The following is a 16,038-nucleotide window of genomic DNA, read 5'->3' as shown; positions in this document are numbered from 1 at the left end:
TGGGAACTTGCCCGGCCAGCCCCCAGCACCTCCATGCTGAGAAGCAATCCTTGGTGGAAAGGAGCTTCACCTGCCGCTTCCGCTGCCTGCTGGATAACTCCTCGGGATTCTTGGTAATGCTGGGACACCCTTCTGCTCCCCCTGTGCCTGCAGGGTGTTCCCCCAGAGCCACATGTGTCCCATAGGGGTGAGAGCACAGCAAGTTCCCACCAGCCTGTTTGCTTCACACCCACGTTTTCAAATCCCTGTAAGGCCTTGAATTTCCATTGGGGGCCAGAAGTTCCCTCTTGGGCAGCAAAAGTCAGCAGCAGACAAGCCCCCAGTTGCTCTCTTTGCCATTGCCACACTCCTTTGTGGGCAGCTTGGTTAGGGGCTCCATGTGAACCAGGAGCCCTCTCTTGGAAAGCCACCAGCAGCCGTGAGCTCTTCTCATACCTGCCTGCTGTGCCCCATGCCCCCTGGTCTCTCAGCATTTTGTCTTCCAATGCTGTCAGGCAGTCTGAGATGAAGTGGTTTGGACTTTTTGTTCCGTGAGAAGTCTTTCAGGGAGATGCAGCTGTGTCACTGGGGAGGCTTGTGGGCTTCTGGGGTCCAAGGAAGGACATTGCTTGCAAGCACATCCATCACACCCATGTGGTTGGGGCAGCCTCTTGCAGATGGAGCTGCTGCCTCACAGGCAGGCAGCCCTGAACTGCTGTTTCTCAACAAAACAGCATGCTCTCCTCATCTCCTGTGTTGGACCACCCTTGTCATGTTGCTGTTTAGTCCCCTGCTTCATCTCTGCTGGCCTGAGCCTCTTTTCCTCCTGTGCTCTGCATCTCCTCCAGAGACCATCCAAATCCTTTGGAAAAGATGTTACCTAGCACTTCAAGAAGCTCACAGCATTGAAGGGTCTCGGTGAGAGGTGGAGTTGGTGGGAGTGGAGGCATCCTGGGGATTTGGGCTCTCCAGCAGCCTCCCAGGGGAGTTTGGGAGAGGTAGGTACCAGGCATTGTGACTTTACTGGGATGCAGGGTGGGGAAGGCCCAGCTGAGCTCCCCTTGGGTTTGTCACTGGCTTGTCCTTGTCGTCCTCTTCTCTGCTCCACAGTGCCGTGGGACAGAGAAGAGTGGGGCTTCCCCCTGTGGTTTTGCCAAAGCAGTGAGAAGGAAAGGCAGGGAGGGATGCAGTGACCACTGGCTGCCTCTCCACTTCAGACCCACTTGGTGCCCCTCAAACCATTGTTCTGCAGCCCAGAACAACCACTTTGTTGAATTCTCTTCCTTTTCCATATACGTAACCTAAGATTTGAATGAATTGTTTTTTCCCCACCATGAGAGCAAAGTCTTGCAGATTCATCAGGGAAATCCACAAAAAAAGCAATGATTTTTTTTGGGGGGGAGGGTGGGGATGATTTAAGTCCACACTGACTTGCAACCTTGGGTTAGAGAGATCAGAGTTCTTGGGGACATTCACACCTTCCCCTCATGCACCCATCAACCTGAGCATCGCATCTGCCTCGCACACCAGTGTTAAACATTTACGGATCAAATTCAATCAGGTAGTCAGCGCAGGGCCAGCAGCAAGCCCACATTTCCCGGTGTAGAGTGGCCTCATCTCCCCAAGTCTCTTCCTTCATGCCCAGCCTTGCCTCCACTCGTGGGGTATGGGAAAGTTCAAGCTCCTCTCTGCAGGCTGCGAGCAGAGCAATGCTGAAATGTGCTGGACCACTCTGAGGTGGCTTCGAGGAGCGCCTAGGTCGGGCAAGGAGTTGACTGGCCATGATCCAGATCCAAAAAGCAGCAGGATGGACTCTGCTCACTATCCTTTGTTGTTCTGGTGCCTGTGAGACGGTGCTGGGGGCGTACCAGGGGCTCCCAGTGCTTCAAGAGATGGGGGCACTGCTGCTTAGGGCTGTGACAGACCCCCCCCGCCCCGTGCTCTGTCACTGGTGTCTGATCTCTCTGTACCTCGTGGCTGTACAGATAAAGTCTGTTCTGGTGGCAGCGTCTCATTTTCTGCTCCATGATTTCTTTGTGCTGCTGGTGGCAGCTGGAAGGTGCTGAGGGGAAAAGAGCTGTTCGGAGCCTCACCCCTGCGTTTGGCGATGTATTAAAAGGCGATTTGCTTTGTGCTGATGTTTGTTTTGACCCAAACCCATGTCTCGCCATTTCCTCCTTGACTGAGCAAGTGCTGAGAAAAGCCTGGCCCTGGTGCTGGGTGGGTGACACTCCCGTTGTCACTGTCCCCAGCTACTGTGGGCATGCACGGCAGCAGAGGCGTGACAGTGTCCCCCCTTTGCACCCCCAAACTGCCCTGTGGGGTTGTGGGACTCACAGGCAGGCTTACACTCCTCATTGGCACACATGGTTGTTAATATCTGACGATTAAAAATGATTACAGAGATGTGTCTGCCTAAAATAAGGTGTAAATGACACCATATGCCGGGGCCAATAGCATGGATCTATATTTAACAGTAAACGTGAGGGGGAGAGAGGGAAAAGATGGGAGTGTGGAGAGAAAGTGACTGCAGCCTACATCCATCGAGTGGTGAAGGGAAACAGTCCAACAAACACCACATGCGTGGGGTTTCTATTCTGCTGAGGCTACGTGGGAACATCCCCTGTACCTCTCCCTGGGGCGGGGAGCTTCACACCGGTAATACTGTGGATCACGGGACGCTCGGGGACTCTTTACACCTTCGGAGATGCTGCAGCTGTCTCCAGGTGAGCGCAGTTGAATTAACGATGGCCCATCAGTTGAGATGGGTACCTTCAGCTTATGTGTGACTGTCCCCAGACTTGGGAACGGAGTTTTCACAGCTGAGCCATTACGTGAGGGAGAACATTGGCATGATAAGGACTTACTCCACATGGCAAATCTGCAAGCCTCGGGTGTGTGCACTCTTCTGCACCGGGCAGGCGGCTCTGTCCATCACTGCCAAAGCACCAGGCGGATTGTTCGAGCCACTGGCACCCCCGGTCCGGTCCCCAGCTCCCCATCAACACCCTCACATCCCCACCCACCCATGGCCCCCTGCTCACCGCCACCCACAGCCCCTTCGCACCCTGAATTCTCTTTCGGCCCCCTTCCCTTCCTCATCAACCCCCTCTGTCCCTTGCACCTACCATCCTTTGTGTCCCTCAGCTCCCACTCCCTGTTCAGCCCCCAAAGCCCTCTATCGCACACCCAGCCCCGCCGCTCCCAGTCCCCCCGCAGCCCCAGATCCCGTCCAGCCCCGTCTCCCCCCTTGCCGGGGCTGGGCTGTTCCCGCTCCGCTCTTGCCCTCGCCTCTCGCCCTGAGGGAGCGGCAGTCGGGCGCTGCCAGCCCGGCCCTGTATGTGGGGCGCAGGTGGAGGAAGCCGGTGCCGTGGGCGTGAGTGAGGGCGAGGGGGCTGAGGGGGCCGGGGAAGGGCTCAGGGCTGTCCCCCTTCCCCGGTAACGCGGCTGTGCCCAGCGGCACGCGGCCGGGCCCGGCCGAAGGCGGCGACTCCAACCTGGCCAAGCGGCACCGGGAGCGGCTGAAGCGGGAGCTGGAGCGGCGGGCGGGGCTGCTGCCCTTCCCGCCCGACGTGGTGGCCGGGCTGGACAGGCTCTCGGTGCTGCGCCTCAGCGCATCGTTTTGTGCTGAGCAGTGTCCATCCACTGACACTTCTGACAGTGGCAGAATCTCTCTTTGGAAGTGATGAGACAATCTCCTCAGTCTTGACAGGCCATTGTGTAAAGACAAGCATTCATTAGACTTTTGCAGCTTCATTTTAAAAACTAAAAAGTAGCAAACTAAGAGCAATAATGGCTACGTTCTTGGTGTTCTGGATGCATTTGCACTTTTAGTTCAAAAAGCGTGTTTCTGTATCAGACTAAACGATAAATAAAAAAGGACATTTTGTAAACTAGACAGGACAGACAAAAACAGTAATTCCAGCAGACTTCTACCTTTATAAGGACATAGGCCAGACTTCTAATAAAGCTCATTTGATGAAAAGATTTTAATTATTAATGTGATTTCAAAATGTAAAGTAAGTCAACTAGAAGATAAGCTGAAAAAAGACAAAAAGACCCATGTGCCTGCAGTACCTTCAAGTCTATATTATGTCATTGCAAAAGGGAAGAAAAAACTTCATGTAAATCACATTCTAATTAAGAAACCAGAGTAAATGACACTGAAATGCACAGAAAAGTACATATGCACATTTGGCTGCCTGACTTAGAAAGTAACAGTTATGAATCACATTTATGGAAGGCATTATCCATAAATAGCTGCAATTGAAAAATTAACAGTTGATAACCAGCTCCAAGCACTGCCAGCCTCTGCAAGCCTTCAACAGGCACTGCTGGAAACAGTTAGAATTAAAATGTTCAGCATCCACGAGAATTTAAAAGCACTTCAAGGGTAGTTCCTGTTATTAATTACACACACAAGAGTGCTGTTTGGGAAGCAGATCTGGCTCATGGAACAGAGGGTCTACCCCAGTGAAAAGAAGAATTGGAAAAAAAGGAATTTAATTACAAGAAAAAACACCTGATTTCAGGCTGACCCCCACCAAACGGGTTTGGATTAAAAATGAAAGGCATTTGTTTGCTTCTAAGTCCTTCTTACCCTGTTTTGTTCAAGGAAATTTACTGTAATTGAATCCACAGAATTCACAGAATCACTGGGTTGGAAGAGACCTCCAAGATCATTGAGTCCAACCCAGCCCCAACACCTCAACTAAACCCTGGCACCCAGTGCCACATCCAGGCTTGTTTTAAACACATCCAGGGATGGTGACTCCACCATCTCCCCGGGCAGGCCATCCCAGAACTTTATCACTCTTTCCGTGAAAAACTTTTTCCTGATATCCAACCTGTATTTCCCTTGACTCAGCTGGACTCAATTTGTGCACCACCTTCATAAATCTGTTTTGGAGGAAAAGTAAATTTTCGTTTAAAAAGTGACACCAAATCTAACTGGGAACATTGGTAGAGCTGCTGAGGAGAAGAAGAACACCACTTTTTTTTTTTTTTTTCTGGCTAATACTTATGGCAGCCATCAGCTGCCTCAGGAAGACAAAAGCTCAGGGCAAGGAGATACTATAACTCACAACAATAGAGAACCCTCTGCTTCAAGCTGAGAAATCAAAACAATTTTCTGTTGCTGTTGAGGCAGGGACGGGGATGGAAATGACTTCAAGTCCAGAAGGCAAAGAATGATCCGTTTATTTGAAAGTACATCTCTCTTTTATAGAGAACATCCTGGAGACTGATTTCATTGGTCTTAGAGTAAAAACATTTCACACCATTGGTGCACTACGAATAGCACACAGTGGCAGAACATATCTATGAACAATATGAATAGAAAGAGATAATAGATACTTTACAATCCTCTCGGACTTTTTCCCAGGCTTAGCCTGGTAGAAATCTCTCTCCTTTTCTCTCTGACTGAACTGAGAATATCTATCATTTTCTACCCAATCTCTTGTAAATCCCTTTCCTCCAGTCTGTCCCAGGCCACCAGAAGTGATGTTTGCCACACTCAACGTAGACAAAAAGGTGTAGGAAGTGGGTGAGGAAGGGGAGTACACCTGGCGGCCCGGGTTCACGCCCACCTCTGGGCTGAGGAAGCCCACCTGCCTCCCAACGGGCAAGTGGGCCTTCAACAGCCTGCTCTGCCTCCGTGAGTACCCCCAGCAAGTCCTGCCCCTGCCTGCATGGATCTGAAAAGGGTATTTCAGAGCCCACAGGAGGAACCAGATGGATTTCAACAGGTCTCTCTCCAGTGGTTCTTCCCTCACTCGGAAAACAACAGTGTGTGGAAGAGGGGTGGTGATGGAAAGGATCTTCCCATCTGTGTCCCACGCCTGCCCTTCAGCCCCTGCTCCTGGATGGGGATGGAGCTTGGAGCTGGACGGGGGAACCTTCAATGATCCACCCCAGCCCGGAAGTGCTCATTCTCTAACAACATGTGCTGCTTCATAACCCCTGCATTTAATGCATCCCTCAGAAGCATCGTCATCATTTCATTGCAGACAACTCACATGCCTCAGGAAATTGAGTGTTAAAAATATGTAATCCCAAAAACTTGCATTTTGATGGAAATGTAGAACAGCCAGACATGTGGAATGTAGTACATGGGAGTGGAGAAGTGTGAAAGACACCAGGATGAACCTTTATGATCTACTTGTTCCCACGATAATGAAATTATGATGTCATGCCTCATGAAATAATATGATCCTTTTTTAATATTTAAATAATAACAAAGAGATGTCCCCCTCCTCCACCCCTGCAGAATGGGAAAATGGATTCTGAAGAGTTTCAATACCAGAGTGCTGTAACTTTTTCATGTGATCCAGGGTAAGTATTCCCTTCCTTATGCTGCTAAATAAACAACCTAAATCACATTGTAGTATCACCCACTGCCATACTGCAAGACAGAGAACATTGAAAACTGCACATGAAAACTCATCTGCATTTCAGAAATCATTTTAAAAAAGCCTTTCTGGTGATCCACCTCTGTTCAGTCTCAGCTATAACATTATGGGGCTTTGCTACTCCAAAGAAAAGTCCTGCAAATACAGAAAACACCAAAATAGCAGAGATTTTATGCAAAAACTTTATTCTGGACTGCTTTCTCCTGCTTTTCAAATCCTCCTATTACATCATGCGATGAAATCCTACAGCAGAGAGTAGATAATCTCCGTCAAAGTTATGCTGTTGGGCTCTGAGGAATGGGAATTTTGTTTCTATGCCTTTCCAAGCTCAGTAAATGAAAACAGGAGGTTAATCCTAACTTACCTGCAGTAAATGCACTTTTCCTCAGGGCTACTTGTTAGCTTTAGGAAAAAGGATGCATTTAAAAAAATACTTACGATAAATGCAAGGAAGCATTTGATAGTAGCAGGTATTTAATTGTACTCGGGTAATTAATGACAAAACAGGGCTTACCTGGAAGGTCACAGGTGAGGCAAAGCCTAGAGCTCACTGAAAAGTGTCAAGAGCCTCAACAACCTCCTTCTGTAAAAGAGGAGCCAGATAAGGATTAAATAAATTCAACTATGACACCAAGTGTAGTAATGGGACTTCATTTGATTTTGTAAATTCTAATTTACTGGTTTTCAGCTGTGTCATATTGAAATGCCAGACACATGACTAATATTTCTTTAAAACTCTGAGTAGATGTTAATAGTGTCAATATAGAGGGTAGAAGAGAAGTGTGTAATGTGCATATGGAAATTGAAATGTCTGGGATTAAAATATAACAATGCACCTCGGTGACCTCAGTTCTTAAGAGCACTGAGTTCTTTCCAGTATTTGGTCCTAATTGCCATAATTAACTGGGAACGCCTCCCAGGAAACCATACCATTTGCATTAGTAATCACAGATCAATATTTGCTACAATATTTACCTCCATCCATCGCATTAATAATTTTTAGAAATGAATATGTAAAACAGAATATAAAGTTGAAACAACAAAATATCTTGTTGTATCAGGAGTTCTGTTGGCGTCTTTGCAATATTTGGACATTAACACTTTTTCAGATCTGGTTCTAAACTTCCTTTGAGGTCAGGAACTGTTAAACTGGAGAAGGATTTCAGAGCTGGATTCTTAATTCTGTTTAGGAGAAATGACAGGTCTTTGATTGATCTCCTGCTCTGATAACCAGGTCTGTTTGTTTCCAGCTAAAACCTTGTCAGGTCAAGAACAAGCCAGTGCATGGCAGATGGAAAGTGGACTGGAACTTTTCCACAGTGTCAACGTATGTGTTTCAATAAAAAAGAACTATCCTTGTTCCTATTCCAGAAATATTCCTTTCCATTGCTCAGAATTATATATGCTCTTATTCAGAAATGTCCTCTAGTGCTGTGCAAAAGCTGGTTAGGAAAAATCAAGCAGAATGCTGCATAGTTGGTGTTATATGTGTGGGTTTTAGAGAAATACAATTGAAAGGTCTGAACAAAAGGTCAGGATCAAGGATGCTATTTACAGCTGGAGGTAAGATGCTTATCCACTCCAATTCCTCCTCCCTGTGTATAAAAAGAGGATATTGTCATGCCTTTGTACTTATGCAGGGTTTTGCTGCAACCTATCCTGCAAAGACACTTGACTGAAAAGCAGGAATATGATCTGAAAAATCCAGCATAACTCATGAATTCCATACTCTGAGGCCCCTCTGACACTTTTAATTTAAATTATGTTTTGCCAGCTGTGATTCCATGCGGGTTCATTGAGTCATAAGAATGTTGCTCCTCTGATTCCACAATGATTTGATCTTTGAGATGTAATTTTCTGAATGCTGTGCTTTTGTAGCGGTGACTTGTGCACCTCCCTCGCTCCCGGAATTTGGGGTCCTCTCTTTCCGTCGCCTAAATCCTGGAAATGTCTCTCATTTCCTGGACACAATTCAGTTTGAATGCATCCCTCCTCTCGCCCTGAGTGGGAACGAGACAACCACCTGCACAGCCAATGGCACGTGGAGCAGCATTCCAGTGTGCAAGGGTGAGTAACTCACTTTTATCCACACCACAAAATATTCCTGAGAATTGCATAAACAAAACTAAATGTACAACAGTATTTCAATTTTTTGTACAACTGTAACTGCAAACATAGAGCACAATTCCTCTGCAGCTGAATTCTGCAATCATTCAGGCTCGTGGATCAAGGAGATTGCTAACCCATGGCACATAACATGGGACTGACAAAACATTTGCTTCAGGTGTAAAGGTTATAGAAATAAACCCTGCTAAACATGGTGCACAGCGGGGAACCTGAGCCTGGCCTCCAGTGTGCAGCCAACATTCGATTCTAAGTGCTCAGATTCACCTAAGAAATAGCCAACCTTACGCTCAATCCTAGAAACTTCCCTGCTTTTAGTTAAATTACACCATGTTTAAGTCATGTTATAACCACAGATTGCAATAGATGTGTACTTCAAACAAGTAATGTTTATTTATTTGTTGTGGCTTTAAGCTATCTTTCCCCTGACTGTGTTTCCTGTGAAAGAGGTTGCAATGGCCCACCGTGAAAGTTTTTCTACACTTTTCAGGTTTATTGTTGTCTTTGTGACCTGTGACACTGCTAAAGCTTTGGGTTTGGTTTTGTCCCCCAGTTGTCACCTGCCCCACTCCAACAGGAATAGAGAATGGGTTCCTAGAGTTTGCTGTGCACAGAACCTATCACTACAAGGAGAGTGTCAGCTTTGACTGCCAGCCCGGCTTCGTGATGGAGGGATCCAAATATTCCCACTGTGAGAACACTGGAAACTGGTCCACCAAGCCAGCCTGCAGAGGTGAGCACACCCCATCCCTCAGAAACCAGGGATCAAACTGAGCTCTCCCACCTGACCACCGCTCTGACCGTTGAGCTGTCACTCCTCTGTGGAAGAGCTGTGCTCAAAAGGAAGCCAAAAAAGGAATTGCAAGGCCCTGGTAATCTAAGCCCTCTCCCCACAGTGGATGTTGTATGACACGGATGTATCTGGGTTGACTTCAATAATCAGTCATGTAACTTTATTCTGAGTATTTCCTCTCCTCTTCCTATTTCACGTCGTTAGAAATTACACTGAAGCTGGATTTTCACGGCAAACTTTTGACCCTATGCTTCAGGGTCTGAATTTCTTCAGCATTTTAATACCAGCAAAAGTTCTGTCCATATGTAGGACACATTTTTCATTCCCAAATGTCACATACACAGAATCCTGCTGGGATCTGATCTACCCCCTTTTCAAACCTGCTCCTTATAACTGGATTTTTTTCCAGCACCATGTAAAATACCAGTTTAGAAAGCTGTAATATTGTACAGTGGTGAGAAGAAGAGAGTTCAAAATGACCTGAAAGATGGCATTCCGCACGGGGAAACTGTATCCTTCTTCTGCAAAAACAAGGAAAAATCCTGTGCCTACACTGTAGATGTGGCATGTGTGGATGGCAACTTCACCCTCCCTGCCTGTCTTAAAGGTATGAGCCAGGCTGCTCACAAACCAGCTCCTGGTGGGAGAATTACAACTGCTTGAGTGTGGGGGACAATGTCATAATTCATCTTCAAGCCCTACTTTGACTGGCTGTTTGAATTATTGGGTTTTGGGTTATTGGGTATTCTGGAAGAAAATGGCCTGAGGAGAAAATGCCCAGCAAGAATTTTCCTTTGGTTGTGTCAGAGCCCTGCTTTAATTCCTGCCCTGTTCTGGAAGATGCTACTTAAAGATGTTACTAGCCCAAAGAAAAGGCCATAGGTGAAGTATTCTGGGATTTCATAAATCCTTGGATCAGCACCTTCTTTAGGGACAAAAAGCCTGAACACTGCTGCAGGTCTGAGAACCTGACATATTCCCTCTTATTCTGGTGAATTATTCCCACCTTGTGCTGATCAGGAAAACACTTTGGACCAAGAGTGTTGAAAGGCAGCTGAGAGCTGTGGGGAGGAATTGATGCTGGGGGAACAGCTTCACAGGCACGCAGGCTTTTAGAATAAATAAACAGACATGACCAACTTTGCTAGCAAGAGGGAAATGTTTCACACTTGTTTTGTCAATATTCCTTGCATAGAATTTTCCTTGCAAGTTTTATTTTCATTTCTAAGTGAAGGAAAAGCACAGCCTATCCACAATCAAAACATCTCTCCTCACATTTATTTGGCTTCTGATGCACGTAGCTCAGCTTTATTAAGATAGAAAATAAAAGTGTATTTCTTCCAACAGCTGCATTATGATGCAAAGATTGACTGCTCACCTCGCTATTGTTTTCAGCTGTCACATGTTTCAAGAATTTAACACAAGTTCTTCACTTGTCTCCAACAGAATGTGTCTTTTTTTCATCTCTGGTAAAGAAAGACCCCTCAGACTGAAAGCATGTGAAGATGAAGCTTGAAGCAGAGAAATAACCCAGTATCAAATTTCTGCTTTACTGAGACAGCAAATTCCATATACAGGAGGAAAACTTAGGTCCTGTGAGTGTAACTTGGATCTTGTAAATGTAACTCAGGTCCTGTAAGTGTAAATGTCCAGGTGAACTCCAGAATCTGTGAATGCTTTCTTCCCTCCCCACCATCCTCTCCAGTCTCTTCCACAAGCTACAACACATCATTTCAGCCATTAACTTCCACTCTTGTCTCTGCCTTCTTCCAAATCCCTGCACTGGTGCTTCTCTTTCCACATTTCCAACATTTATGCAACTGTAAATGACCTCCTCAATAGCAGTTACTTTACACTACAGTGATTTTCAGCCACTAGTGTCTCCTTATTTAATATTACCTAATCATCAATCAGATCCTGTATCTTTAGACTGACTTATAGCAAGAGCCCTTAATCATTAGTAATTACTGAGTTCTGATTCCATTACCACTCCCCTGTGACAGGGAGTGGACCTTTAATTATAGATAGACAGAGGGCATGAGCCTGGGATTTTCCAGAATTTACAAAAGTAGAAAGACTGAGATTTCCAAATGAGTTTAGAAGCCAAGAATCCAGCCATGATTTAAACATCAACAGCATCAGATAGAGGGGTTTTTTTAATATTTCTAAAAAAATGTGCTTCAGTTAGTAAGCCTATTTACATTTTAGAGATTTAACTTCACCTGAAACTGTTTTAAACCACTGTTAATGTTTACCTCTGTTTCAATATTACACAATATAATTGCTTCAGTTTTGGTTTGGGTTTTTTTTATTGGTATTTTTAAAGAGAAATGTACACCATTGAGCAACAGTTCTGATCTCTGCTCATTAAGTAGCTCTGAAGTAAACTGTACTTTTAATTTGATTTATGATACAGGCAGCTTACTGCTATGATCCAGTTTGGCAAGTTTTGTGCTTATGTCTGTATTTTCATTCAGAAAAAGTAATTATAATTTCAACATACTAGAAAGTGATAGAGAAATATTTGTGGTACACTTACAATAAATTGTCATGAGTCATACAAGGTTCCCTCTGTGGTTTAAAAGCCTTTTCTTTGATAAAAAACATGAATGAGCTCCACAGTAAGTAATAATCCACTGCAGAACTTTTAAAAGGACCATTTAACATTAAGATCAAGCTACATGTAAGATGGCAGAGCTGCCATTAAAGGACTCTAAACATATTCTAATCATATTTTTTCTTTTTTTTTTTTTTGTAAGGCTGCATAATAATATTTTATTAATATTTTAATAGTATAACTGATATAATTTGTCCTTATGCTTCCTATTTTTAAGGAGAGAGTGAGGCAGCTGTTATTAAGTATTTAGTACTTTGTACTCAGCAACAATTTAATTCTCTAATGCAGAGACAGACAGATTCATGCTGGCAACTGAAGTGGGTATTTTGTTGGTGCAGCGTGTGCCATAGTTTGGTTGAACAAGTTTAGGTGGGATCCTCAAATGACGTTTGCAGGCCAGGATAGCCAGAATTCCTTCTAACACATACATAGCTCAGCTGGCAGGAGCCAATTAATTTGGAAATCCAGTCTAAATGTGGTGTGGGTCCATCTCTGGGATCAGGATGTACAGGGCAGTTGCTGAGATACCAAACACTGTTTAATATTAACTTGTGTGTCACAGCAAACCCTGTGAAGTTGGCGTAAGGAAACTTAGCATTCACTGTCACCCAAATGCAGCTTGCCCCGGAAAGGACTTATGTTTTGCACAAAAAACAGCTGCCCCAGGAAAACTGAGGTTTTTCTAAGGAAATTTTCCCAGTTCTACTTACCCATGCAGCAGGATAATGACTGAACAAATCAGCTGGCCCTGCTTCCTCACTGGATGTGCAGCACTGGAATACTTGAAAGGATCACCCTTAGGAGCCAATGTTCACATGCTGAATTTGTTATCTACTCTCCTGAAGCAAGAAGAGGGAGAAAAATAATAAAAATCTGTGACCTGTTAACTCTTTGAAGTAGTGAGGTATTTGTGAATCACAGCTTTCCAGACACAAAGGATTTGCTCAGAAGGGCTGAAAAATAATGTCTTGCAACTTGAAGTGTTCCAGAAGCTGGTATGAGGCAGTAAGACCTGCCTGCTTTTTTTTTTTTCCCTGTATTTTTGAGATGTTTGAAAAAATGCCTTAAGCTCTGTTCATGTTACTTGTGGCAACCTGCCGAGGCAGTTAAAGAGATAAGAGAACATGGTAAAACATAGTGAAAAAAAAAGGACTGAATATGTTTTGCTTAAATGACCGTAGTTTTACAATTCAAATTAGGAATTTTTTTCTGTATTCTGGTTGGGATATCTTTGTGTTCTGTATTAGAGTGTCTACAGCGATTTCCTCAGGAGGGTCAGGACACATCAGTGCTCCTGATGTCCAGGCTGCAGCTTTGGATGAAGACAAGACCTCAGTCATTTCCTCAACCTTTTGTTTTTCTTTCTGTTTTTTTTTTTTTTTTGGACAGAAGTTATGCAATTATCAAATCACTTCAGGTAGGCTCCAACCTCTCTGGCCACCCTGGTAGTGGGTCTGCCTTGGGAAGCAGACCCAGAAACTGGATCTATTCCCTCAGGAAATTTCTCCTGGAGTAGTGGCTGCAATCATTGATTTTGCTTGGCCTCATGTTCTTTTTGATCATGTTCCAGCAAATTCAGTTTTTCAAAGTACTTTGTGATGAGTATGACAAAGATATATTCAAATCTGAAGGCAACGTGCAGAAACACAGCTTAGTCTGCTGCAAGGATCTACCATGGATTTAACACAGATGAAAATTACCCCATGTTTCAATATATATCAAATGACAACTATTTTAAATTTGGAATTTCAAGATAATAAATCATCCTTGTAATGTACTCTTGATATTCTACCGTGGTTGAAATACTCCATCACTGATTTTTGCACTGCTTCTGTGCAAATGTGGGTTTAAGGCACTCTGAGTAGGCCCCAGTGTAGCTGTCAGAGCTATCACCCAATGAGCCCGAACACAGAATCATTCCTGCTGAAGATTAGCTGAGAAGTCAAAGAAAACAGCCAATTTCCTACCCTACATGTAAGAGTTTCTTGTTTGATCTGTATGTGCATCTGAATCAAACTCAGAAGTGTTGAAGAGTTTGTTTGCTCAAGATAAAAGCGCTTTAGATGCTACACACAGAGCAAAGCCCATGACAGATTTTGGGGAAAGAGAAATGTATGAATCGAAGAGGTCAGAGGGTTTATTTGGGATCATACATAGACACAAGCACTTCATTCACTCAGGAAGAGATTAAACAGCTGAAAGATTTCTCTAATTCTTTTGGATTTATTGATGGTTTTCTCAAAATAGCCATAAAACAAGTACAACCCATGGTTTTTGTGCAGAAGTGTCAGGCTCTGAAATTCTATTCCACAACCACCCCTCGTGTTCTCTGTCCTTGGGATAGGACATGAACAACCCAGAAACCATCAGCAATATGGAGCAGATTTGATGTTTTAAAGCTCAAAATCACTCTATTACCTACAAGAATATACTTGAAGAGATTTTACTCAGAAACTGTGAATAAAATTGGCTCTGCAATTATTGAATGTTCTCCTAAAATTTCATTCTCGTTTTATCCACTCATATTTCTGGCACCCACCCCCCACTGCTCAGGCTCAAAAGCTACTTCTGATTTGTTGGCCTTTAACTTTAGTGTGGCAAATATTTCTCCCTAAGCTCTGAATAAAAACATTTTTTCCCCTAAATGTTGATCATATGAAGATACAAAAATAGATACAACCAATATCCAGCTAGCAGGAATAAAATACCACATCACAAAGAACCTGGGCTTGTCCCCCACTGCTGCTGTACCCTTACTTTTCTAGTCCCAGCTCTCCTGTACTCACAACGCACCAGGTCCATCCCCTGCATATCAAGGACCTGGACCAATCCCATTAAATTTATAGCACAGAATCATGGAATTGAGTTGGAAGAGACCTTAAAGCCCATCCTATTCTACCCCCTGCTATGGGCAGGGACACTTCCACTGTCCCAGGCTGCTCCAAGCCCCATCCAGCCTGGCCTTGGGCACTTCCAGGGATCCAGGGGCGGCCACAGCTGCTCTGGGCACCCTGTGCCAGGGCCTGCCCACCCTCACAGCCAGGAATTCCTGCCCAATATCCCATCCATCCCTGCCCTCTGGCAGTGGAAGCCATTCCCTGTGTCCTGTCCCTCCAAGCCCCTGTCCCCAGTCCCTCTCCAGCTCTTCTGGAGTCCCTTTAGCCCCTGGAAGAGGCTCTGAGGTTTCCCTGGAGCCTTCTCCTCTCCAGGTGAGCACCCCCAGCTCTGCCAGCCTGGCTCCAGAGGGGCTCCAGCCCTGGGATCATCCTGGAGCCTCCTCTGGGCTCTCTCCAGCAGCCCCAGCTCCTTCCTGTGCTGGGCCCCAGGGCTGGGGCAGCTCTGCAGGTGGGGTCTTACCTGAGGGGCAGAGGGCAGAACCCCCTGCCCTGCTGCCCATGCTGGGGATCAGAGCCCAGGCCACTGGGCCGGGGCACGCCGAGCTCCTCAACCATCAATAGCCAAGTCCTTCCCCAGGAGGGCTCTCCATCCATTCTCCAGCCAGCCCGTGTTTATGCTGGGATCGGCCAAGCCCAGATGCAGGACTTTGCACTTGGCATCTCCTGTTTCTTCTTTGGAGCTCCCCGAGGCTCTGCTGGGGACTCTTGAGGCGTTTTCCATGCGTGTCTGAGCAGAGCCATAACTATCTACAAAGGGAATCTTGGGGAGAGCATTGGGAGTAGCCATGACCACACTGCTGGGCTGTGGTGACATTCATCACTCCGGGCAGGAATCACAGAATATCCTGAGCTGGAAAGACCATTGAGTCCAGCCCCTGTCCCTGCACAGACCCCAAACAATCCCACCCTGGCCATCCCTGGCAGCGCTGTCCCAACACTCCTGGAGTTCCGGCAGCCTTGGGGCTGTGCCCATTCCCTGGGGAACCTGGGCAGTGCCCAGCACCCTCTGGGGGAAGAACCTTTTAAAATCCAACCTAACCCTCCTCTGGCACAGTTCCAGCCTTGCCCTGGCTCCTGTTGCTGGTCACCAGAGGGAAGAGCCCAGTGCCTCTCAGAGCTGTGACTGCACTTCCACGGTGACCCAGCAGCACCTTCCTTGCACTCCTCAATCCCAAGAGCTTTCCCCATTCCTGGGGCCGAAAACTCCCCAGCCCCTGC

The 16,038-nt window shown here is 45.8% G+C and overlaps 1 pseudogene; it reads left to right on the top strand.

The window, feature by feature from the left end:
• The first annotated feature begins 2,686 nt into the window (after positions 1-2,686).
• LOC137467572 (beta-2-glycoprotein 1-like) lies at positions 2,687-11,034 on the top strand (annotated as a pseudogene).
• The last annotated feature ends 5,004 nt before the right edge of the window (positions 11,035-16,038 follow it).

Source organism: Anomalospiza imberbis, unplaced genomic scaffold (genome assembly GCF_031753505.1).
Source record: "Anomalospiza imberbis isolate Cuckoo-Finch-1a 21T00152 unplaced genomic scaffold, ASM3175350v1 scaffold_688, whole genome shotgun sequence".
NCBI lineage: Eukaryota > Metazoa > Chordata > Aves > Passeriformes > Viduidae > Anomalospiza > Anomalospiza imberbis.
This window is presented reverse-complemented; position numbering and strand designations above follow the sequence as displayed.